This window comes from Calonectris borealis, chromosome 2, assembly GCF_964195595.1.
Source record: "Calonectris borealis chromosome 2, bCalBor7.hap1.2, whole genome shotgun sequence".
NCBI classification, from domain to species: Eukaryota; Metazoa; Chordata; class Aves; order Procellariiformes; family Procellariidae; genus Calonectris; species Calonectris borealis.
This window is the reverse complement of record NC_134313.1, coordinates 128,360,732-128,385,166: the sequence shown is the minus strand read 5'-3', so window position 1 is coordinate 128,385,166 and position 24,435 is coordinate 128,360,732. Positions and strand designations below refer to the sequence as shown.

Here is a 24,435-nt window from a genome sequence, read left to right as displayed (position 1 = left end):
AGTATTAATGAAATAATGAAATGCATATGAGCTCATTCAGTTTTCCTTTTCACAAGATTTTTTTTGGCTATTTTTGTTTTTAATATAGAGTGCAAGCTGTCGCTAATTAGCATGGCACTCTGGAGGTGGTCTCCACGTAAGCTAAATAGAGAGGATAGGATGAAGGGGGAGAAAAAACCCCAAACCCGGAGAAGGAAAAGCGCCAGTCTTGGAGGTGTTTAAAAGCCTTGCACACAGAGTGGGTTTTGTCCTTCTTATTAGACAAGTGATGGCAAAACCTTTCCAGGTCATGTGTAAAACTTCAGACCCGAGTTGAATCCTGTGCCGATGTGTGCGTTCCTGCTGGGGACAGGTGGAGGGGCCTCTCGTGGGAGAGTCTCTCATTTCTCTCTCTTGCTTCTCGTGCAGCACTCCTGCTTGTCTCCCATTTAGTAGGGGAGTTGATAGATGGCAGCGTGGGGCTGGGGGCACGTGTGTTTCTGGAGTTGCAGCAGGTTCGCTGGAGAGGTGCCATTGGCACTACCACCATGCAACAGCTCTGGTGCGTTTGCCATGGTGTTTCTCTCATGGATGGGGGATATTACGGATACTTATGTCAGTTACTGTTATTAAATTGCTGAAGGCTTATTTGCTTTGGATGTGTCTGTAATATGCAGAATTTTGCTTACGTTTTCTATGCAGTGTACAGAAATGAATATGCACCTGTATGTTTATAAATATTTCCATGTCTATTTCTCTATGTTAAAACATATTTCGTGCTTTTGGGTAGAACTTCTGCAGCTGCTAAGGGGGCAGGTTTTGAACTTGCACAACATAATCTTAAGGTCCAGGGCTGCTGATTGTTGTTGGAGTATTTGGCAGTCATGATGCTGGAGGTTTTAGCTCTTATCTAGGCAGATATGAAAAAGCTGCTCCCTGCGGCAGCAATATGTAGCAAAGTAATAGAAGACAAACTTTAAATAAATGATAAATTGAATCTTTATTAAACCCATTCTTGCATATGGGGAGCATCCTATGAAGTTGTATAGAAAGCTGCCTGCCTTGGGTCTCTGAGTGAAACCTGATTCACCCGCTGCGAGGGCACTGCGAGGGCTTTGCACTGCCGGGCAAGGAAGATTGCTCTCGGTACAGGTAACACATCTTCCTTTTCTCACATCTCCTTCCTCTTGTATCTGTTCTGACCTATGTCTGGATTCTCTGCAAATGCTTTGGAATTAGCGCTGTCAAGTGAGTGGCATGTACTGCTCATTTCATCAAAGTAATGCAATACACCCTATCTCAAAATAATGATTAGAAATTCTTTTTCTTTAAGAGACGGTGTTTTAGCTCATGGTATTGGTACCTGTAAATATTTTAGCATTAGATACTATTTGGAAATTTCATTTAGCAAAAGTCTTAGAAGTAGTAACTAGTAAGAAAATCCTGCTCTTTAAAGCTTTCCATCTAGAGTTCAAAGAAAAGTCAAAGGAAATTACAGATCATATGTCTTTTATTTTTTCTGGGGTCAACTGCAGGAAGTTGTATAGCTACATTCTAAACCACATCCAATTTTTTTAAAGTGTAGATATTTCTTTGTTTCATCAGTGTAAAAAATGCTGTTCCAGAGTGATCTGTGTTTAGGTGATCTGAGATGCCATTCATGAAGCAGTGCTGATCCTGTCGAATCCTTTGTGCTGCTCCTCTGAGGTCGTCCTCAGAAGAACTTGCTTTGAGATCAGACAGTAAGGTAGCCGATGCTGCTCTGTATGTCAGGGGACCTATAAAGCAGTGCTGTATGATCTAGGTGAAATATGTGAAAGGCTTTGTTGCATTTTCATAAATAGTTTAAAGAGTTTTAACTCGGAGCAGCCACCTTGTTTCAGCCATCAGTAGATGTTAATATTTTAGCTAAAATATTTCCCTTTAAAAATTCATCGGAAAAAGAAACAGAGTACTTTTCAGGTTTACTGTACTGATTTGCAAGTTTACTGCTTCTTAAGATATGGGGTATTGCTGTCCTTTCGCATGCAAAATTTGGGTTCACCTCCGTGGTTGTAAGATCATACCCCACTTCTTTTCTTCGTAAGTTTTTCACAAAGAGTATTAGCTACAACATTAGCTTCTTGTTTATATTATAGTATTGCCCAAGGGATATTTGGTGTCCAGCCACATCACTTGCTTTCTTCTAACCCCTTATTCTTAGGGAAGGGCTATTGTAGGAATAAAAGTATATAGTGATAAAAAAGCAACGTTGAATCGGAGTCAGCAGTGTGCTCTTGCAACGATGGAGACTAATGGCATGCTGAGCTGTATTAGCAAGAGCGTGGCCACTCGGTTGAGGGGGGTGACAGCTCTTGACGAGGCTGTTCCTGGAATAATGCTGTGTCCAGGCTTCGGCCCTCAGTGCAAGAAAGGTAGGGACAAACTGGAGAGAGCCCAGAGGAGGGCTGCTGAGGTGGTTGGGGGCTGGAGCACATGGCATACAAGGAGATGCTGGGGGAATCTGGATGATGAAGGTGAAGGTGAGTTGTTGCCTTCCATATCCTGATGGGCTGTTATGGAGCAGAGAGAGATGCTCTTCTCTGGGGTGTACAGAGAAAGGATGAGGTGCAGTCATCACACGTTGAAATGGGGAAATTCTGACCGGGCATAAGGAAAAAAATTAACAATGAAAATGGTTAAGCTCTGACCAGGGATCTATGGAGGTTGTGGGATTTGCTCTTGGAGATTTAAAAACTTGATTGGACAAGACTCTGAACAACTTGATCTAACTTTGAAATTGGCACTGCTTTGACTGGAAGTTGGAGGACATGGCCTCTAGAGGTCTTTTCCAGCCTAAGTTGTTCTGAATCTGTAAGAAGATTTCCCCCAGAGAAAACAAGTATCATAAGAGTTATGCTAAATATTCTTTTTAATTATATTCTTAGAAGGGAAGAGCTATTTGTTTGTGGGATCAGAGGAGCCCTTTGTGTAGCACCTATGGCCAACATAATTTAGAATAAAAATGATTTTGTGAAGAGCATGTGCAAAAGGAACACATTTAAACTGTCTGTGGGGCAAAGTGCTTCTGCACGGTGCTGCTGCCATGACTAGTCACAGTCTTGCTGCCATGTGTTGAGAATAGCTCTGACAAATAAATATAAGGCATTTCAAGTGGTAGTCTTTGCTGGACTTGGCTGTGGTTAGTGTAGGCGAGTTCTTCACAAGTCTGGGAAGGTATGTAACACATACTAAATTTGAAATGGCTATTATAGTTTGGTGTAATAAAAAAAATGCCTTTTTTTTTTTTGATAGAGTGACTAATGAAGCTCTCCAGGATTGATTGTTGACATGTCCTTTGGGCTTGATGTGATGACAGTACCCTTTCTTGATGGAGTGGCTCACCGTTGTTAGTTGTGGCATCGTGTTTGACCATTTGTGTTTTGTAATATACAGCTTGCATATAAGATGTGCGATTTTTCTCAAAGAGTAGTTTCATATTTCTCAGAACTAACTTTGTGCTAAGGCAGACAAAATATCAGCACTTCTTGTCTTGGGCATCTGTGTGAGGTCATAATGACATCACCAGAAGTCCCCCTAGATTTGGCCTTAAGATTTCAGTTTTTCCTCGAGTTAGTGATGACTAAATAATCCATGTTGTGTGAATTGTAATTCCTCCAGCATTATTCATTCAAGCAGTATCTCACTGAAATAACATGAACTTTATATACTGATGACTATAGGTTCAAATTCGAAAATTCAGTAGTGGAGAACAAGTTTATTTGTTATCCTATATGTGTGTGTGTGTATACATGCTTACTTGTGGGAGAAGGAAGGAGGAATGTATCCACAGTAACCTCCCTGCTCCCCCCCAAAACAATTACGTTTTTGTTTTTTTGCAAATGACATTAAATGCCTTTTACCAGTACTTGAGTTACATATGCTAGCTGTGATTCAGGCTTAGAAGTTAAGACTCTTGTTCAGCTTTTCAGAAAGACTGTCAGAGACAGTCTTTATTTATATATATATATATAAAAAAAAATAGATATAACCTGCAGCAGCGTAAGTAGATACTATCAATCTAGGCTGCTGCATTTTCTCTGTGGGCCAGATTGAGTGTGGCCTTTCTGCAGAGGTACAATGGGCTTGTATAAAAGCTTGAATGATTGCTGTCGGCGCTCTGTAGGATGCAGAGACTTCAGCGGCTTTTCTCTGCTGGGCTGCCTACCTGTGCAGACCACAGGGTGGGAATCGAGGAGGCATGTTAAGGAGAGTAGGCTGTTGCTCGAAAGGGTGTTGGGCAGGAGATAACGCTATCTTGTACTCCTAATAGGGAAGGGAAACTTTTTGCTCTGGCCCTTGCCTTCCTTGAGTCCTGCTTCTGTCTTTAATATTCTTTAATATATATATATTTTAGCATTGAGATTCAAGCTTTTCAACTCTAAGTCAGTCTTCCAAAAGAACCTGAAAGTGACTTAATAATCAGGAGATATTAGCAATTTTGAATTCTGTTTAGCTGCTCTGTGTATTTAAATCACACTCAGGATGTGTTTTCCAGCATTGTACACATATAAAAAGGGAAAGGTGATTTCTTTAATTTTAAAATAAAAGCTGAAATGCATTATTTGTTGTTGAGGAAGCATAAGAAAAAGGCCAAATATCACTAGATTCAGATCAGAAATACGGGAGCAATTCTGCTGGTTCTAACAAGATTGCAATAGGGAAATAGCTTTGCTGATAGATCTGCTGTTTTATACAAAATCAGTCTGGGTTTTTTGGTTGGATTTTACAACCAATTTTAACAATGTTAAGTGTATATCTTTGTTCTAGAGTATTTCCTGGTTTGGGAAGCCAGTAGAGAAGTGTTTTCAAAGTAATATTATGAGTATTAAGGGCTGGACAGGCAGAGCACTTTGTTAGTTCAACACTCATTGTTTTGTAGTGCTGCTGATGTGAGAGAGAAATACGAATTGTCATTTGTGGCTGCAGTTTCTGCACTCTGGTAGAGTCTGTCTGAGACCAGGCAATTCTCTGCGGAAGATGAAAAAAGGCAGTACAGAGCAATTTTTTTTTTCTTTCTCTCTTGACTTCTTTTTCTCTTGTCCTGGTTTTCTTGTTGGGCAGGAGTGGGTTGACAGAAACAGTGTCTAGTTGGATCAAAAGGATTGGTAGAGGTCATGTTATTGAAATCACATTTCCCTTTTTAAAAAAGAAGGTATAATTTTCTTGTGTTGATGGTTCAGCTGCTAAGGTATTTCAGCTTTTTTTTTTTTTTTTTCTCTTTCCAGAGTTAAGTTGAGTAAACTGGGGGAAGTTAATTTTGTGTGTTGTGTGTTGGTGCAAACGCAGTTGACCGGCCCTGAAATTCCCTTGGGTGCTCACAGGGAATTTTGGCGTGGACACCTACTTCTTCCTTGGGCTGGAACTGAAGAGAGGGCCAGTGTTGCAATTGATAGGGGTGTTCAGTGGGAAGAGGAAGAAATGAAGCATGTCATGAACCTGAGATACCTGCATTCAGAGGCTTTAGTGAAGCAATGCTCTCGTTTTCATTTCTCATTTGTGGATATCGGAGATAGCATTAAGATCTTCCCTGATTTTGCCCTGAGTATCATTGTTCCGATGAGCATGTTTACCTTATTCCTTCAAAACTTCACTTTGTAACTGCTCTTTCCCCTTATTCTTCTAGGATTTCAAACTGGCTTAGATCCATGAAGACTACCCTGGTGTCAAGCTCCCTCTGACTTGCCTCCAGTTCTCAGGAGCAAAGGTACAGTTACGGGGGTAAGTTAAAATCCACTCACAGAATCCCCTGAAGGAAACAAAGACTTTAATTAGTGCCCTGTCCTTTGCATGGCAGCCTCTGGTACATTTCTTCCTTCAGAGTTGCTTGGTCCATGACAGCAGGCTATCAGCAATAGAGAAAGGGAAATCCAAAAGAGTGGAGTGACTTTGAAAATGTAGTGAAAAGTTAATGAATAGAGCACTTACAGGGAAAATACCGATGCAGGCTGTGTCAGGTAAGCACTTTAAAAGTGAAAAGTGCCCCCCTGTTGGTTTGTTCTCCTTTTAACTGATCTCTTTGAAAATCTAATTGGAATCACAGTTGAACTACTGTGATAAAATATGTTTTTGGTAGATAAAGTTGAAATAATACACATTTAGCAATTGGGAGTGTTGCTGGAAATAGTAGGCGCATGTAGAAATGAACACAAATTCCCATTTCTTGTTTCATCCTAAGGGCAAAGTACCCTTGGTGCAAAGCCCAGGGGACCCATATAGTCATTAGCAGATGGAGGGGGACATTAATCTTCTACCCACAAATCTGCCCCAGCACATAAAGCAGGGAGCGTCTCTGTTGTGAGGATTGCTAGAGGTTGTATTAAACATGATAGTATAGTTTATAATCACAGTGCCAGCCACTCTTGCTGTTCATTGCTGTGTTTTCTTGGTACTCTGTGTCTCTGGATTCCACTTTTACTATCAGTGTATAATGGAGTAGCGACAGTGTTTCTGCTTCTGGAGATGTTGGCAGAAGCTTCTTCCAACAGTCTTAAAAACTCTCTCTTGCTGTAAGTGCTAGAGCATGTTAGGATATACCTTAAGTACTTTTTTGTGCATAGGGAGAAATGTATGATTTTTCTGTGTCGTTCGGTCTTTCTCATTTGGCAGTAAGCTAGTAGACAGGCATGGTTAATGAGGTATCTCAGCAGCGCATTTTTATGGGAGCATAGTTTAAGGCTAGGAGTATGTCCAGTCTCCAAACTGCCTAGTGAGCATTCTGTATTTGGAAACAAATGGCAGCTGGCAGTGGTTAAGGAGTGCATGCTTATTCTGCTCGTGATAGCCAAAACATGCTCCCCGCTGTGTGCTTTTGGCAGCTTTGCACTGGCAATATGTCTCCAATGCCAGTTACATGTCCTCCTTTCTTCCTCGTAAGTGTGTCCCATAAGGCATGATTTAGCCTAAGTAAAAATGTGCCTCTGTTAGACTTGGTAACATATGGAAAGAAAGAGACTGCTTGTTTTAGAAAATCAAAGTCTTTCTGAAACACCTGTAGTACATTATTTCCACTGTGGAAATAAAAAGACATGATTATCATGTCTTCCTATACTCAGTAGCAAATTGGCCTTAAATTCCTAAAGATGTGATGATTTTTGTGACACCATTTCTTAGGCATACTACACTGAAAAAATTGTGTAATTTATTCTTAGTGAGAGCTCTGGGTGGAATTTCAGTCCTAAAGTAGCTGCATATTAAGTTTATTTGAAGCTCTAACTCTACCTATCTGGTCAATGTATTAATTACATTGGTGGTCAAATTAATCACATTAATTTGTTGTCTGAACATACAATCATCACCTCTTATATTTCTTCCTATTTGTTGAATTGTTTTAAGTCAATAAACATCTAAAGTAAGTGTTATATTTTATTGAAAAGATACCTTATGTGTAGGCAGCCTGACTTTTACAATCAAGTGTCGCAAGTGTGCTTAGCTGAATTATTTGAAGCAGTTTGTGCATTGTGGTACATTGGATACAAATTCTTAAGAATCTGAAGGTAAATAAATCCAGCCTACATTTCTTTGTCATTTTTATCTTCAGTAACAGTATAACAGATTAAAAAACCCCACAGGTTTTTTTTTAAAAAAAAAAAAGCTAAACAAAACACTGAAGCTTTTCAATTCAATACTCGAACAACTGCATTTAAGGTCAAGTCAACTGTAGAGTAAGTAACCTGTTTAGAAATATTTATGTATTTAAGCTCTGTATTGCTTTTTCTTTGAGACGATGTTACACCTCCTTTGTTCGCAGCAGATCTTGATCTTTGGCAAGATGGTAATTCTCAAACAATTTCAATGCCTTTTTCTTTTCTAAACCAATGAATTCTGTTCAGATCTGATAAGATATGGAAGTTTAAAAATTGGTTTCTCTTCTCTAACCTGTGTTCATTAGGAAAAAGTTATCACCTTGCCAAAATCACGAGCTGTCCCAAAGTTGGAACCACACAACCGCTAAAGAAGGGGAGGAACAGTACCCATTGGAAAATGTTAGGTTTTAGGTTACCATGCTTCCACGTATCTGTTGAAGCCTGTTGGCAGTAGCCGATTTAATGCTCCTGTTGCTCACTCTGCTTTCACAGTAAATAAGAACAATCTGCATTTCCCGGGCAGAAGGTAAAAAAGAGGGCCTTACTGTGACCCTTTCCTCAAACCTATAAGCTTACCTCAGCTGCCTGATACCACTATCACATAGCTTTCTCTCTCTCTCTGGCAAGAAGGGACTCAATTCAGTTGCTTTCAACAGCTGATCTAAAGCGGTGCAGGTTTCTTTGTAAGTTGTCGCATCCATCATCCAGCTATATCCTGGATATCCAAGGGCATGGGCACCTGTGTTCAGGTACCTGAATACTTTCATGGTTGTCTGTGCTATAGTGAAGTTGAGAATCAAATCTTGCTGTGATCTCTGTTGAAGGAGCACCGCTGCATGGTGGTTAACTTATTCATGCTCTAAAAAAACCTTGGGTATGACATGCAAAAAAGGTATTTTGGAAAGTAGGTTGCAAAATCAAACCCTCAGAAGTTGTGAAATGTCAGATTCATGTTATTTTCTTCCATGCCTGTAATTGATGCAGGAATATAGATCTTGCAACTGTAATTTCATCATATCCTAACCATTGGGCACCTGAATTGGATAACTGTTACATTAAAAGACACGAGTGTGGCATGGTGATGGTATTTAGTAAATAGCAGGGTGACATTTGTGTATGAGGAAAAACAGTGTTCACAGAAGAATGATCATAGAATTCGCTGCTAAGTTATTATATACATGTAGAACGATAGATAAACTGAATTGGTTCAACAGAATTTAAATTCCATGTCAGCTAAGTATATTTGTGTTATATAAACTTAATGTGGATTCAGACCTGCGATAAGTAGGCATGTGAAACATAACTGATTTCAGTGAAGTTTCTCCCATTTATGCTGGTGTTGAATTCTGCCTCTAGTCAAAAAGTTTTCTAAAAGTTCTGCCAACACAGTTTTGTCTCGGAACAGCTTTGAGGCTTGCCAGCACTGTTATTTCTTTTGCGTTGTAGGAGCAGCTCTAGTTACATGCCAAAATATGCTCTTATATTTAAACTGAAAAATAAATGAAACCTATGTATAAATGGAAACTTCCTTGAATGCCAGATTCTGACCACGTTACTCCCACTGGAACCACTAGGACCACTTTTGCAATCTGCTTTGTCTTTATAGCATTAAGAGGTATTTCGCAATGTGGGAAATACTGGAAAAAATGAGTGCAAGAAAGGCAGGAAATCTGCCAATGTCCATGTCTTTTTAAAAAAGTTATTATAAGACTACTTGCTGAGATGTGTTTTATGCAGATATCAAATTTAACCAGACTTCGGTTATGGCCAGCCAGCCTCCATTTCAAAAGTGTTAGTCTATAGAGAAGAGGTAGATAGAAAAATTTGAGTACCTAAATATTTTCAACGTAATCATAATTTCATGATTTTGGCCTGTTTTCCTAAGATATGAGACTTAGGAAGGTCTTATGAGCTTGGAGGCTCGGTCTGTCAGGCTTCTTTCCTTAATCTTTAAACTTTTTGCCCAATATAAGCAGAATTTTAAAAAGTTAATTCCAGTAAGATAGGGGTTAAAACAGATGGAGGTGTTTGGGAAGGAGAAATACAGTACTCAAGAAGAGATTGCTTTGCTCTAAGAGTACCTCCCTCAGACACTAACCCTAGTAAAAAAGGCCCAGATGTTTTGCCTCCAGCAGTGTGCAAGCAGTCAAATCCATTGAGGGCTTTGAAAAGAGGCTCTAGTGATTTTGGGCAGTCACTGACTTTCAGCTTGCATGAAAATGCTACAACAGGTATGTCATCTCATCATTCCACCATAAAAGGAAGGCAGAAATTTGCATTATTAATCCAGAAGACTTTCTGAGTGGGTTGCACCTGGAGTCTCAACTTGGTCTCGAGCTGAAGTCTTCAGAGCAGTTACAGAGGTAAGTATAATCAAGCTGAGCTCTGCGAGTATGATGAATGCTAAAGGAGACAGCAGTTGCCGTTATAGCATTTTGAAAGCGTATTCAGCCAGGTAGTACGGATGAGGATGAGCAAGAAGTCTAGTAAGACCTGAAATGTTCACTAGTTTTGATAGCTGAACAGTTGTTCTTGATATGCCACTAGACGGCTGTGGTCTCGCTAACCCGTGGCTTAAGGGTAGCGTATTGCTTAGCACAACTCGTCGCGTGTTTGACAGTAGGGTGTTTGTAGACCAGTGCAGCTGGGTGGTGTTACACTGTTGACACTCGAGATTTTTATCACCACTTCTCAATGATGATTCATGAATAGCGTTATTAGCAGTGTACCTCCGAGGGAATGCATCGTATTTGAGGCTGAAGTTGTTAATTTGTAGGATTACAACACAGAGGCTCGTCTGATGAACTGCCCTGTTCTTTCTTGGTATTGGACTTCCGATCAGGTTGTAACATCCAGAACAAAAGCTGTTACATGAGGAACTGAATTCACCTTGGGCAATGCATAGTCCTTTTTAGCCTGGAAAACGTGCATGATGGATTTATGTTCTGTGCAGATGGCCCCTTAGCTCAGAGGACAGATTTTATGCGTAGGCCTCCTGCTTTGTACATTTACGCTGCTTTGGGGGGTGGAGTTGTAGTACTACTTCTACTTGCAGTTGTCTAATATTTGTTACTTTTATCTCAATTCATAAGATGGATCTTCACTGTGTACCTAAAGGGAATTAATAATTGTCTTCTGTAGGCTTTTTGGCAGGGCATGGTCAGCTCTAGGGATCTTTGACTGTAGTAATCTTATTGGCAAAAGATGTAACTTGCCATAGATTGGATTTCCTTTTTCTGAAGCCTGAAATGACCTGTATCTTTGAGTTTTAGAGAGGAGATGAAGATTAAGGGCGTAAAAAGGCAGTTAGACGCTAAGCTCCCACTGACTGTATTTGGTGCATAACTCCTATTTGTATCTTTGCGAGTCTTAATTTTTACTTGGTGTATATGGTGGGTGTTTAAGGAGGTGGCAAAGAAGCTACTTTCTACTGCTTGGTTCTGTAATTATAAATATACTGACTTTGCTATGAGAAACATCAGACAATAAGTCTTGGTGATGGTTAAGTTAATTCACTTTTAGAAGTTCAATAATTCATCTAAGAAGTGTCAGCAGCTGGGTCTTGTTAATGGTAAGCCTTTCATTTCTGTTAAATCAATTGTGAATAATAGAATCCTTCAGAAAAAAATGATGAAGTAAGCATTGATTTCCAAATTGGGTGTCTGATATTGGAGCATTAATAAAATCTAGAGCAAGCAGGCAACTAGGACCTCATACACTTTGATCACCTAAGTAGTAATCAGAGAAAATCAATGATTTTTGTGCATGATGCTAGATCTGTTAACATTTCATCTGTCGCTATTCATCATTGTGTCTATAATTTCATTTTTATAATTGTTTTGATTTTTTGGGGGCTTAATAGTATGCATTGAATCAAGTATTTACTGTCAAGCTTTTGTGAAACAGAAGTGGCGTTGCCATATTGTCTACTGTTTACTGCCTGTCTGTCTTGCTGTTTTAGGGCTTTCTATAGCGATGGTCAAAGTAATGTCTATGTATTTTCAAATGAGGTTAAATCTTCTTAGAGGGGTTCCAAGCAGACTTCATGGAGTCCTCCGTTATTATCTCTTTCTAAGCTGTGAGGAGCTGTGTTGCTGACTTGCATGTAGTCACGTTCAGTCTCACAGGGGTGTTACGAACATCTCCGGTAATGATGGTAAAACTCTGTCAGAGAGAAAGAGTTGTAGAGAACATCTTCAGAACAGTCAAACTCCTGGCGTAGCTTCCTCTGCAACATCTTCTTTGAACTGTTGCCCAGCTACACCCTCTGGCTCTGTGCGCTTTGTTCCAGGCTGTCTTCTGTTGTTGCAGAGGGCCGTGACTATCTGGATGTGTCAGAGGAGGAGATCGGTGCTGACATGGCCGGATTCTGGCATTTGGTGGCTGTAATACAGAGGACAAAGGTTTTGGTAATGGGAGCATCGGTGAGTGATCTGAGAGGGAGTAGTTGATGGTAGAACATCCCACCAAGGCATGGGAGGCCATAGGCTTTTGTGGATGGGATACCTGTATGACTTGCACTTTCAGCCTCGGAGTCAGTGAATTTTTGTAATACAATGTGGAGGTTACAGATTTGTGGGTGTGGGGTTTGGTGGTTTTTTTTTTGTTTGTTTGTTTGTTTTTTTTAATTCTGTTTGAAGGCGGAGTTCACTGGTTGTGTTTAGAGCTGCTAGGCACTGGCTTCTTCTGTCCAGTATTGTGCTTACCAGTGATCCCATTTTGTTTAAAGCTGTATTGGATTTGTGTGGAAAACTACATACAATCAAATCTGCTTCCTGTTGAAGTCAATCGGAGTTTAGGCTAAAACTGGACCAGGATTTGGCCCATAAAGCATAGCAAGAAAATTTAACAGTTATAATGAAACTCTTAAGGGAAATAAAATGTTCTAGCAGGTGTTCATAAATGTGCTTTATGCTCATAGACTCTGTTAAATGTTAATACTAAGGTCCTGCAGAAGCTGCACATAAGGACTGTGTGAAGGAAGCAAATGTCTGTTAAATGTGCTGTGCAATATTGTAGCAAAGGTGGGTGGCAGTGCAATGCCACGCTACCTATTAGACTGAAATATGAAAGCTATTAGAGATTCTGCTGAATTTTCATTTTGTGAGGGAGTAGTTTTCAAGAGAGAACGTATCATATAAAAAACTATGTGTTGTGCAAAACTAGAAGTGTCTTTGTCAGTGTATGCAGTTTTCTTGGATCTATGCAGACCTTATTAGGGACAACTACTAACATGCTGTATTAACAATAAATTTAAAATAAGACAATACTTGGTGAGCAAAATAATAGCTGAAAAGCAGTTTTATTTTTTGTATATTTCATTTTCCTTGAATTAGGTTTTTTCATGCCTTAGATGAACGCACAAGCAGAAGCCCTAACATGACCCTAAACATGTTTTAAGGACAATAGGTGTGTTGGCAGGATTTTATTTTAGATCTCTGTCTTATGCTAACTCTTAAAATTTTTTTAATCCATCACTTCACCATCAAGATTTCCATTCTAGATTTCCAGGAGCTCTTTGGCCTTCCTCCTTTCTGGCTTCTAGGGGAAGCATTTGTTGGCTTTTTCAGCAGGTTTTGCAGCATGCCCTGGAAGCTGGTAGCTTGTACTGGCTCGGTTTCTTCTAGCAGTTAATTTCATTAGGATTCAGGTCAAACCCATGAGACAAAAAAATATCTGTGTGTACTGGAGTCAGTTCCTAAAATGACACCATGAATGCGGCAGTCATTGTTAGAATGTGTTTTGTTGGTGTTTGATTAATTGACTGTGTTATCATCTCATCAATGCTCAGTCATTGTGGTGCAGGATAAAAGCAACCACATATTACAAAGATACTCTCTTTCTCAGTTAACTTCCTAATTTTCTGCGCTAAAAGAGAATGCATTAGCTTGGAAAACACTAAGATTGCTGAGGGAAGGGAGGTCTTTCACATGACATTTAGATCTATCAAGTTGCGAGCATCGCAGCTGCCCTTGTATCACATGCCGCTGTCAGAATGTCCACCTAATGTCAGACAGACTCTTCCACTGTTGCCTTGGTCTTGTCCTCAAGTGTCTGTTCCCTGCAGTGGCAGTGCTGGCATTTTTTTAGCTGATGGGGCCAGGGGTGTCTCAGAAATCTTGTTTCATTCCACCTTCTTGTAAAAAGGATTGAAGCATGCACTTACACAGTCAATTCTCATCACTTGCTTTGCAAAATCAGAGGGCTACCAGGGTGGTGGGACCTCTTAACTTACTCCTCTGTAGTAGTGCTGCACTAATGTGCTTATGAATTTTCAAAGCAAGGCTGAGGACCATCATCAGCTAGCAGATTGGGAGCTCCAACATGTAGTAGACAGTCTTTTCTTGTAATTCTTCTAGGACAAGGAGGCCTCGTAGAGAAGGAGGGGGGGAAAAAAGACTAGGAACTGTTTTTAATCAAGTGGAAAATATGTCAGTACTTCTCTTGTAAGTTGTGGCACTTCTAGAGTAGTGATATTCATGCAGAACTTTTAATCCCTGCAGTACATTACAGATGCATTGTGTGAGAATTAAATGTTAATTGAGGCCATTATTTCATGAGTGGACTATTTATATAGTAAAGTTATTTGATGTAATGGGCCATGAATGCATTTTGTTTATTAACTTCACTAGTGCTCATTCTTCTATATCTTTTTTATCACAGAGCAGTAGTTTTGAAATGGAAGGCTCTCCAATGACATTAAGACCTGCAACCTATAAGGCATGTTACTTATAAATAGTGTGTTTTGTTGATTTCAAGATATGCAACAGCATACAGTCAAAGCCTTTGGAAGATTGAGCTTGCAGGTGACTTTCCATCTAAGGAGAAAAAAATACACAAGAAAAGGATTTTTTTTTTTTCCTTTGTTTAAAACTTACTTGATTGAGGTACTTAAATGGTCTTCTCCATTTTGAACTGGGGTAAGGAAAATGATTTACTTTGTCTGGGATTATGAAGGGAAGTCTGGCAGACAAGGAAATTAAATTGAGATCCCCTAAATGTCAGGCCAGCTCCATAACTACTAGAATATCCTTCCTTTCTTTTCTAAAATGTCTGTCTGAAATGTATAGTGAAGTTTAGATTTTGTAGGGTTTCCATAGGACAACTGCTTTGTGGCCCTCAGGGTGTGAATGCCCACAATTTGTATAAATTCATCACTCTTTGAAGTTGAGAGTACTGTATCTGTTATTAAATCTGGAAAAAAGACAGTGTCAAGCCAACATACTTGTAATAATATTTTGGATTTCCTTCTCTAATTGTTTAATGGAATTAATATGAACATTTTAGCTATAAAGGTGGACAGCTGTAGCAGGATATGATTTAGCTGGCTCTTCTTTCAACACATTCTGGCAAAGTTACAATATGCAACGTTATAAAAGTCCCATTTATCTGTCATGTAGCTTTCCCGCACTTCCTTCATTTCCAGTTATTTATCCATTGCTTTTTTTTTTTAAAAAGGCCAAGTTCAAATTGCTCCTCAGTTCTTGGTTATGATAAAATGCAGTGCAAGGCAAAAACCTTGCATGCCGCCTTCCCTCTCATCAAAGATGCTGGGTCTTGTGCATGAGCGGTGGTTACCCGATGAACGGCAGCACGAAGTGATGCAGTGTGTAACTATATACCTGTCTGTTCATCACATCTTATCATGGTTTCCTATATGTGCTGAGAGACCGTTTTTGCAGTTCAGTCTTTTGCTTGTTGCATCCAAACTCCGTTTCAAATACTTCTGTCCACGTAAGGGAAACATTAGGATGTTGCCTACAGATCTGTCCTAAACTCTCGTTTTCTTGTAGAAACTGATTTTTTTTTTTTTTTTTCCTGGCCTGCTATGGGCTCATGAAATTTTGTGAGCATTTATCATTCTTTGATGTGTTACAGTACATCTAGGCTCTGGACTTTTGAGCATTACCAAATGAACACAGCAGAAAGAGCCAGCTGTTTATAAGGGGGGAGTATTGTATTTATATAATAATTGTATGCTAATAACAGAGAGAGTATATGACAGTTTAATGAGGTTTAAATACCATTGGGTTGACCTGGCAATCCATAGCGCTCAGCGCAGCACGGCCGTTACCTTGCGCGCATCGTTTTGTGCAGTTCTGGAGGTAGCAGCTAGGAGAGCCGCCACGGCAGCCAGCTCACAGTGAAGTCGGTTGCCGCATGTGCCAACAGGACTGTGCCAAGCCTTAAATTCTGCCACTGGGACAGGTTTGTGCACTCTAATCAATTACGAAATTGAGTATTGACTATTTTCTTATAAGGTGCTGCTTTCTACCCCTTGGTAATCGTCTGGCGTCCAGAGTTGCTTAGCTGGGAAAGCTTACAGGGCTTTTGCAGCCCACTAGGTTCAGAGTCTGGAGACAGCTGGCTGTAGCAAGCAAAGAACGGTGATAAATTATAACTTGGAAAAAAACACACGTGTGAGAGTCCTGAGTGAAGTCAAGATTAAAGTAATTTATTCTGGATGATTTTAACAAAAAGGCAGCTCTTATCATTTTAAAAGAACACCTTATAAACTCATCTTCTAAAGATAAAAGCTATCAAGCACAAAACCATGATATTACACCAGATACCAATTACTGCGGTTTCTTAATGTGCTTGTGTTTTTTGGTTTTGCATTTATTAAATATTTAGAAGTTCAACTGTAGATATTTTTAATGAAAATCAGAATTTTCTCACAAAATGGGTGATTACATCATTTGCACATTTATATTGTAAGACATTTTAACGATATAAGCATTTTTTCATTTAGACAGCAACTATAATAAATTGAAATAAAATTCAGCCTTGATTGATGTCCTATGTGTCATGTACAGGGCAAGTCCCATCTATTAAATGTGGTTTGCCAAGGCAGCAATATTAGTAGCATTTGAATGTTTTTCTTATTAAGGAGAAAAATGGTCAGCAACATCAATACCGTCTGCTCCAAAGACCATGGTAAATGGAAACTGCCTGCAGCACATTTTAATTCCTCACTGTATTTGGGATGAAGGTACGATGCAGGCAGTGAGAATTTTTTTTTTTTTTTTTTTGAAAATTAGGATAGACTATTACAGTTCTTAGGATGAAAGAGAGAGGCTGATTACAACATAATGGAGTGTACCATATTCATCTCTTTGAAATATGACCTCACTCGGCCTTTTCCATTTTACAATCGATTCTCTCATTCCCTTAATGAACCTGTGCGTTCATGAGTCTTCCTTGGAAGTATGCACATGAAGTATTACAGTAGCAGAGAGTAATTGTCTGACAAGCAAGTGCAAGTAAAGTGTCTCTCTTGTAGTCTTGTTCAATAACATTATGGACTGTTAATGCATCGCATCAGGTTCCATATTGTTTTGTTAAAAATTATGCAACCGTATTTTTCTTAGTTGTTTGTAGTTTTTCTAAAATGGTAGCTTCAGAAAACTGGTTCAACATCATCTGGCTTTATTTCTTTGCGGAACAGTGCATATGTGTAAGAGATGAGCTATTGGAAAGGTACTCTTACAAAGTCAATGCACTGTTATCAAGTACTGAAATTGAATAAACTGTAATATTATGTTAAAGGAAGAGAGGAGGGGCTCTTTGAGAAGAAGAAAAATGTGTAAAGTTATGTAGAGAATTACTGGAGGTACCATCATTTGGAAGATGTAATTTTTAAAGGATCAATACCTAGTATGTGAATTCTGTATCTATTGGCTTCTTTTGGCTATTGATGTGATTAGATGTAGTAAGTGAATACTGTTAATTATTATATTGTATGTTTTTTTTTTTTATATATGTGTGTTGTCTTTATGTGTGTTTTTTGATGTATTTTTAATATAAATATGGATTTTTTTGTATTGTATATAACCATAACTAATATAGAAACTATTTATAGATGGTTTAAATACATATATGTGTGTGTGTATATAGTTTTATTATCAACCCATAGCTGCTAACTGCCCGTCGACCTTTTCAACTTACTACAAAATACAAAGCCACCCACTGGGTGATACTCACAAATACAAAACAACCTGGATGGTACCCAGGATCAGACCACAAGCGTAGAGCTCACTCTGTTCACTGCTGGGAAATCAGGAGAGCAGGGAACGTGGGACAGACTCCCTCGTACCCCAGTCTCACTCTAGTCACAGAGCTGCCAAGAAGGCTGAGTCCATTACGGGGAGCTACCCAGGAGAGTCGGCAAAACCTTATGCAAAGATGTAAACCACAAGCAGAATAAACCAAACAGAGAAAACTTGCAGAAGCCTGAAAACCTTTGTAATGACAATTTCATTGAAATTCTAAGCATTTGATGTATCACCACCAGCACTGATTTGATAAAAATGACCATGAAATAAAGATTGAGCTTGGAGAGAAGCAACAGTTCTGTCTGTTGTGTCAAAAAGATAATTCATCATGTCAGAAAGCAGCGTTGCTTTTCGATTAGGCCAAAGTCAGTGTCCTAAAGTGTGAAAATTGCCTTGAACAGCAGACCTGTTCTGGTCATGAACTGTTGCTCAGGACCAGAGATGAGAAATAAGTAAAAATAAGGTTAATTCTATAAAATGTAAGATAGGAAAAAAACCCTCAAGTTTTGGATCACATTAGGGCTATTAAAAGTTTTTTATTAATTTGGAAGAAAAAACACCTTTGCAAATGTAACACATACTCTTCCTTTTAAATCATATCTTTCATTTTTGATGAAACTTTTGTTCCTGAGCAGTATGATCCAAATTGTATTTGTTGCAAACACGTTAGTGGTTGCTTTTTCACTTTGCCCTTCTCGCTTAACCTCCTCTATAGGACTATGGATCTTGTTAGTTTTTAGCAGTTTCTTTAGTTTGGATTAATATAGCTGACTCCATGAAGGTGGAATCGGCTTTTTCCTTTTTTAATGGAAAACTTACGTGGAAACACTCCATCCTTCTCATTAAAGGAACCTGTAGTATGCTGTCAGGATGTTTCATTGTGGTAGGGAGTTCATCTATAATATTAGGGCTCAGCTGAAAACTGACAATTGGTGGGGTGGGAGTGTTTTGTTTCTTAAATGTGAAAAAGAAAAACCATGCTAACAGATTGCCATTTTAGTTACCTGGGAAATTGTGGCCAGGATGGTTGAAAATGCGATCAATTTAATCCATCCAATTTACTGCCAGTTCTTTTTTTCTGTGGTTGATGTTGCTTGCATGGGAGTGAGACTTCTGCCAAGCAAAGAGCTTGGTCGTACAGAACGTGGTTTTACTTGGAGGTGTCCCAAGAAGCCTGACTCGCAGATCGTGTGGAGGAGAACCTGTGCTAGTGCATTGACCGACGCCTGCTTCGGGATGTAAACTCTGCTTGTGGTATTTCTGTAATGTTTCAGCATCTTCATTACCTCATCATTCCTGTGGCATACTTACCCTTCTGTTTTCAGCAGGGGCTCTGCGTCTCCCATGTACGAAGTGACTGAAGCCCCATTCAGAAAGCATATATTCAGTGGGGGTGCTTATGTGTGCGCTTGATGATTAGACCAAAGCCTCAGCTGATGTCAGTGGGATTGAATGCGCATTTATTTGAGGCCTTCCATGAATAGGAATGGGTTCATGTTGAAATGCCTTTGAGTAATGAAGAATGAAATGATCTGTTCAATACCACGCTGTACACTCTTCAGAGGACTTGAGGATAATTTTTTTAACCTGTGTTAGTAATGAAGAAAAGCAAACTGTTTACTTGTCTCCGTCTGATCAGAACCGTATTACAGTAGGTCCCCGCAAAACAGGCTGTAAAGGATCGGTGTCTCTGTCCTGAACAACTTCAGACCGGTGAGAGGACAGCTTGCTGGGGGGGCAGCTGGAAAGCCTGATCCGTGTCCTGGTGAGCGATTTATCGTTATATAGTGTTATTAAGCAGACTTACGGAGGCTTTTGGTTAAGATCCATCTTTCAGAAGATTCATGTGTGCTTAGATAATTTACGTTTTGTACTTAGTAGATAGCAGGAAAAAGGAACCATTATTTTTCTGCAGATACATGAACAACGATGTTCAAGAGTCAAATGCACAAAGGCTTCCTTATTCTCAATTATCTATTAATCATCTTTTTACTCTCCAGCCAATTAAAAATACAGTTCTTCTGGTGTCCAAAAAATTTTCAGTTGAGATTAAATTAAAAGGCTGTATTTGTTTTATTATTTGTTTTCTGATTTTCTGAGTTCATAAGGATCATGCATTTTCAAGTTTTTTACTTTGCAGTCACAGGGCTGAGAAACTTGGATAATTTTTAAGTGAAAGAGGTGGTGGTTAAGTTGTAGCAGTGAAACAAAATCTGCAGACTATGAAATTGGCAGAGAGTTGTCAATTTATTAAATGAAGTCTGAAGGAACAATCTATAGTTGTGTGGTGGTAGTCCAATGAAGAAAGGAAGCTACACACCTGTGGTCCATCTCACTTTTACATCCAGCATTTATTGATCCACTCTAGAAAAGAAATAACTTACCTTTTTTTTTCTGAAATATTCAATTCAGAATTGCTTCTCTTAAGCATTTTATGATGGCATGGTCTGCATCTTAAGTTACTGGACTGCTTTGCTTCCCAGTTTCAGTAATGTTTGTGGTTTGTTACCTGTTCTTGTTCTGATACTTTAAAGCTTTTGCTGATAATAAGTACTAGGAAGGTGACATGTATTGTCTCCTTGGATGTATTCAGATGCTGTGTTTATAGCTATGGAGATCAATGCTGTTTTTGCTTTAAAAAGCTGTTTCTTAAGATAGAAACGACCATTGCTTTTAGAAAAGAATATTCCTATAGGAGTGTTTCCGAATCATTGATTCTGATGATTTTAGATGGAGACGCATTAGCTGAAATAAACAAGGACAAGCTGTTTTTAAAAACATGGAAGAAATTCCCCCCCTCCAAAAGAGACAAAAAAGCAGTGAGAATGGAATCTAGGCACTTGCTGCTATAAAATCATGTCTGACCCATTGGAGCAATTTCTTCATGAAGGCTGACTGCAACCTCACGTGCCGAAGAACTTCCTAAAATCCCAGAAATGGAAGTGCTTTCTTTATACATCTTATGTACGTTTGTGAGCTGACATTTAAATGGATACAGGTTTTGTGTGGGATGCATGTGAGCTCTTAGAAGCATTGTTGTTTGCGGGCTTTTGAGGTTGGAAGAGTGCCTTTTGGGAGAAATGCTTTTTCAACAATAGGAGTGAATTTCACTAGCATGTACTATTTCAAGTTGGATTGTTGCCCCATGTTTGGATTGCCCAACTAAGGACTGAGAAGAAAGAAAATATATCCGTGGTGGTAGCAGCAGCCAGACAGGCTTAGTGAAATATTGTGAGAATTTGACGATTCACATCAAAGCATAACCTCTCCTTTTCTTGATTATATTGCTGCCTATTGTAATATTCCACTGTCTTTTGTATAAAATCGCTTGCAGTTGAAAGGGTTAGTTGGATCACAAGGTGTATGTAGCCCTTTTCTCTGTTCCGAGTAGAATCTTCCTAGGAAGAAGAGGCAAAGAAACGTGCACAAAATGATAGACTGTAATAGATTTTGTCTTGTTATGAGTGTTGCTACAACTAGGTCCGATGAAGGTACAGGTACAACTAAAGATGATGAACAGGTACGACTAAAACTAAAACAGACTATTATTTTGTGTTAGAAGACATTAGTGGGTATAATTTTTTTCCTAGACTTTCAAAAAGTTCTCATTCCAAACTGCGATCCTATAAGAAACGTTTAAGAATATCGAATGGAGAAGCATGAGGCAGACTTACTGGAACCGTTCCTTCCGCAGGAGTTGCGGTGTAGTGTAACTCAGAGTTACACCGTCTTCTAGGCTGTGCATCATGCTCAGAGCCGCTTGGACACTTGGCAACTTGGACATCATACAAGGTTAACGGGAAGATGTAGGAATATGAGTAGTAGGGTGGATGTTATTAATGTTACTGTTGTATAGCGATCCCAAAAGATGAGTAAAGAAGCAGTAAAATTTGTGGGTGATACAAAATTAACTGGAGGAAGGCTGAGGAACTTTAGGGAGTATCTAGCAAAGCTTAGGGAATAGGCACTGTGATGGCAGATGAGATTTTTTTACCCGAGTAAAATCTTCCGAGTAAGTAATTTGACCTAATTGCATGTTGCTGAATATTGAATTAACTACATTTGCTGCAGGAAAAAAGCTACCAAGTTAGGCTTTTATCTGTCTCTTACAAAAAGAAAAAAAAAAAAGAAAAGAATTAACAGAAAAAAAACATTTTGTAAAACAAAATGTCAGTAATTCCTGTTAGTAGTTACCACTGGTTTACATCATGATGCTTTATAATAGGAATGCTGTGTTTTGTTCTGCATCGCTCTTAAGAAAATACAGTAAAACAGAGAAGGACTGCAGGATGGGCAGAAGTGATTTGTGGCATTGGAAGGAATTCTTTGTGACGAGGTACTGAAAGAAATAGAACCAGCTTAGGTTAGAGGATGAGCAGTCAGTGGGGGGTGTATGTATAAATAAATAATGCGCTTTAACTTACTGCAAGAACAAAGAACTACATTGAAAGGCAGTAAATGGAGCTAACTGAAACTTTTTTTTATACAATACATAATTAACTTTAGGAACTTCTGGCAAAATAGATATCACAGTCTAAATGCATGAATTCAAACAGAAAAACTGACATTTACGTGGATGATTAGAATTTGTGCATTAACAGAAGTGAGGATAAACACCCCTTTTTCCCCCAGTGTTTTAAGGCATAGTTATAGGAAAAAAGCAAGTTTACTACGGGGAGGTTATTCTGTGCTTGTGCAGTACAATATACCTTTCTTCTCTGTGGCACTAGTCACAGATAGGCCAGAGGTTACATTAGACAGACCACAGATCTCCTTAGTCTGACTGTCCATTTCGATTGTTGTTTTTTTCAGGATTTTTACATTTTTGTGCATCTCTAGTACAGCAGAAAATACGTAATTCCTATGTGAATACTGAAGTCTCAAGCTTCTAGTAATTCAAAAGGGAAGAAATGCCAAAAAAGAAAATAGACAATTCTTTTTTTTGAGTGCTTATTCACAGAAGGGGAGATATTTCTCAATAAAGGAAGTAGCTGATAAATATCTAGTGATACGTATTTATATAATTGAGAGTGTATTCATGGAAACGCCCTCAAGAAAAGCAGATTTTGAGTCATACAGAATAGTATGTTCAATCAAAGATTCATACACAGTTGTCAAAAGGATGTATTCCAGGATGGAGCGTGTACTTGAATGTATTCACGTATTAGCTGACTATGGATTTTTTTTTTTTTTTTTCCCCCCCTTCCCATGAAAACTCACACTGATTTGGAGGAGCCTTAAATCCTGGACTGTGGTGTAGCTTGTGTATTCTTCTGAAACAAAGTAAACGTGTGGAACTTATTCAAGTCTGTTAGCTGTTATGAATATATATGTTTCTCCCAGGGCAGTGAGCACAAGCAGCTACTACCCATTCATAAATATCCTTATTCTTCCTATACATAATGGGACTCAAAAGACATTGCTGTTCTCAATGCTAGGGCTGCATTTGCAGTGAAACTGCATATATTGTGTAGCGTATAGTTATAGTTTATGACATTTGCTTTTGTTAGGGTTTCTTCTGGGTAATCAGCATTTCAGCCACAACTCCCTTTATTTGGAAAATGCAATCCTCTTAGAGAAGGATGTGATTTTTTTTTCATGAGGAAAAAGCAGTGGAGTCACAAACAAATGATTGCACTAAAACTGATTTGGAAATCTGTGCAGGATGGAAGTGGAGGTGTATGTACTCCTTTAACGTAATGTTTCCCAATATTCCTTCATAGCTTTTCATCAGTGTAGCGGGGTTGTAGCTTTTTGTGTGTTGGAGGATCTCACTTTTATACAAGGTGAAACTAATTGCTGCGCAGCCAGCCTGCCTTAAACACATGTACCACTTTCATCTTGAAAATAAGTAGAAATTAGCTGATGCCTAATTCTTCTGCTTATTCAGTGCAAGAGCTGGGTCTTCAACTCGTGTATGAAATCCAAATCTGACTCCAGTTGTAAGCTTCTGTTTCCTGTCCATGTGTTCATGAATAAATACAGAATGTGACTTACTGCAGAGAGGATCTGGCTGGACCCAGACCCTGGGAGCAGCGTGCTTTGCGAACTTCTATCCTTTAGGTACACTGGCTGCCTTTAACTTCTAAACACGTCAGGTGTTTTTCCCTTCAGAATGTGACCATTGAAGGTGGAGAGCTGTGGAAACTGAAGGATGCTATCGCAAGAGATCATGGTGAAAATTCTCCCATGTGCATGCGTAACTTCTTTTAGCGTTAGGGAAACTAAGCGCTCACACTGAGGATAGAATAGAGCCTTTTGTTAATATCAAAGAGCCAATCAAGGAAGATTTTTTTAATACAGAAAGCCTCCTGCTGCTTGCAAAGGAGTTCCGTTCGCAAAGCACAATGATAAATAATGTTACTTCTTCGGTCATTGTATTACCGAGGGATATTGTTTTGTACCGTTGCATTCAGTGAGACTTGTGAAATTCAGCTCTGTTTGATTAGATGGGCCAGTAACACTGCGAAAGGCGATGTGCTGGGCTGGTTCTTTACAGGCTGGAGCCTCAGATGCTCTAGCCGGGTAGTTTTCCAGCGTATGTCACTCTGACCTGCCCCTCCAGCTGCCAAGCAGGAGGAGCAGCGAGGGCCGGGCTTCACAGGGAGCGTAAATATAGCGGAGGGGAGGTATTTGACAGATCTTCCTGGTAAGTGCAATAATTCCTACCTCATCTTACAGACTGTATGTAAGGATTAAAATTTCTTTTGCTTACTGTGCGTTTACTGGAAGTGCTGTAGCAGATTGTGAGATTCTGTTTTGTCTTTGAATTGTAA

General features: G+C 39.2%; 1 protein-coding gene across 1 annotated transcript in view; it reads left to right on the top strand.

Annotated features, from left to right (window-relative positions):
* Positions 1–24,435, top strand: part of RARB (retinoic acid receptor beta) — a 334,395-nt gene that overhangs the window by 3,970 nt on the left and 305,990 nt on the right. The window contains exon 2 of the mRNA XM_075143405.1: positions 5,645–5,725. The gene's annotated coding sequence lies outside the window, so the exon portion shown is untranslated. The remainder of the gene's footprint in view (positions 1–5,644; positions 5,726–24,435) is intronic.